Below are 2,599 nucleotides of genomic sequence, written 5' to 3' on the forward strand. Positions count from 1 at the left end.
AAACCAGGTTCCGGCCCCACCAACTGCCCAACGCATGCGCAGAGCGGCGCCGCTGACCCGCCCCGCATCCCTGCAACTAGAGGAGGGGATTTTGGAAAGATGCCTCCGCGATGACTTATGCTCCTCCTCGGAAAGCCAAGCGGTACCGAGGAGCCCAAAAAGGAGGCAAAGACGAGCATCCGAAATCTCACCCAAAAATAACTACTGCTGCGTATTGTAGCGTATTATAATTGGGGAAACAGCATTCCGAACCTCTCTCCATGCACAAGTAAGTAGAGAAACAATTTCAGGAAGGGAGGATCACGCCTTCATGTTATTTTTTAAAGTATTTTTTAATTTTAACATAAGAAAAACAAGTGAGTTTAAACTGCATTTCAGGCCGGGCGCGGTGGCTCATGCCTGTAATCCCAGCATTTTAGGAGGCCAAGGTGGACGGATCACCTGAGGTCAAAAGATGAAGACCAGCCTGGCCAAAATAGTGAAAACCCCGTCCCTACTCAAAATACAAGATTAGGCCATACGCGGTGGCTCATGCCTGTAATCCCAGCACTTTGGGAGGCCGAGGCAGGTGGATCACCTAAGGTCAGGAGTTCGAGACCAGCCTGACTAACATGGTGAAACCCCGTCTCTACTAAAAATACAAAAATTAACCGGGCGTGGTGGCGGCGCCTGTAGTCTCAGCTACTCAGGAGTCTGAGGCCGGACAATCTCTTGAAGCCTAGAGGCGGAGGTTGGAATGAGCCAAGTTGGTGCCACTGCACTCCAGCCTGGTCGACAGAGTGAGACTTCATCTCAAAACAAACAAACAAGCAAGCAAACAGAGACATCACTTCACAGATTCTAAGGATTTTAGGAATTGGATGCCAGGAAACCGAAAAAACAAATATATACATATTTCACAACATCACAATTACCGTGAGGGTTTTTTTAAACTATGTTAAATTATGTTAATTGAGGCCGGGCACGGTGGCTCACTTTGGGAGGCCGAGGAGGGAAGATCACAAGGTCAGGAGATCTAGACCATCCTGGCTAACACTGTGAAACCCCATCTCTACTGAAAAATACAAAAAAAATTAGCCAGGCGTGGTGGCAGATGCCTGTAGTCCCAGCTACTCGGGAGGCTGAGGCAGAAGGGTGTGAACCCGTGGGGCAGAGCTTGCAGTGAGCCAAGACAGCACCACTGCACTCCAGCCTGAGCAACAGAGCGAGACACTGTCTCAAAAAAAAAAAAAAATTAATTGATTAAATTATGTTAGTAATTGTATTAGTTTGCTAAGGGTGCCATTGTAACTGCCCAACAGGTTGTCCTTGCCCACTGCCTAGCCTTTATCAAGACAGGGGAATTGCAATAAAGAGTTTAATTCACACAGAGCCGGCTTGTACGGGTTACTGAGGTTTTATTACTACTCAAAAAAATCAGCGTCCTCAAGAATTTGGGGATTAGATTTTTGCTTGTTTTTTTTGTTTTTTTGTTTTTTGTTTTTGTTTTTGTTTTTTTTTTTGAGACTGAGTCTCGCTCTGTCGCCCAGGCTGGAGTGCAGTGGCCGGATCTCAGCTCACTGCAAGCTCCGCCTCCTGGGTTCACGCCATTCTCCTGCCTCAGCCTCCTGAGTAGCTGGGACTACAGGCGCCCGCCACCACGCCCGGCTAGTTTTTTGTATTTTTTTAGTAGAGACAGGGTTTCACCGTGTTAGCCAGGATGGTCTCGATCTCCTGACCTCGTGATCTGCCCGTCTCGGCCTCCCAAAGTGCTGGGATTACAGGCTTGAGCCACCGCGCCCGGCATTTCTTTGTTTTTTTTTTTTTTTGAGACTGAATCACTCTATCACCCAGGCTGGAGTGCAGTGGTGCGATCTCAGCTCACTGCAACCTCCACCTCCTGGGTTCCAGCGATTCTTCTGCCTCAGCCTCCCGGGTAACTGGGACTACAGGCGCACACCACCATGCCTGGCTAATTTTGTATTTTTAGTAGAGATGGGGTTTCTCAATGTTGGTCAGGCTGGTCTCGAACTCCCGACCTCAGGTGATCTGCCCTCCTGGGCCTCCCCAAAGGGCTGGGACTACAGGTGTGAGTCACTGTGCCCAGCTGGGGATTGGCATTTTTAAGGATAATTTGGTGGGTATGGGGTCAGAAAGGAGGGAGTGTTGATTGGTTGGGTCAGAGATGAAATGATAGGGAGTCAAAACTGTCCTCTTGCGCTGAGTTAGTTCCTGGGTGGGGGCCACAAGATATGAGCCAGTTTATCAGTCTAGGTGGTGCCAGCTAATCCATGGAGTGCAGAGTCTGCAAAATATCTCAAGCACTGATCTGTTTTATAATAGCGATGTTATCCTGAGGAGCAATTTGGCAGGTTTAGAATCTTGTAGCTTCCAGCTACATGACTCCTAAACCATAATTTCTAATCTTCTTTTTTTTTTTTTTGAGATGGAATCTCGCTCTGTCGCCCAGGCTGGAGTGCAGTGGCACTATCTCGGCTCACTGCAAGCTCCGCCTCCTGGGTTAACGCCATTCTCCTGCCTCAGCCTCCCAAGTAGCTGGGACTACAGGCGCCCGCCACCACGCCCGGCTAATTTTTTGTATTTTTAGTAGAGACGGGGA

This window comes from Mandrillus leucophaeus, unplaced genomic scaffold, assembly GCF_000951045.1.
Source record: "Mandrillus leucophaeus isolate KB7577 unplaced genomic scaffold, Mleu.le_1.0 Scaffold1, whole genome shotgun sequence".
Classification (NCBI taxonomy): Eukaryota; Metazoa; Chordata; class Mammalia; order Primates; family Cercopithecidae; genus Mandrillus; species Mandrillus leucophaeus.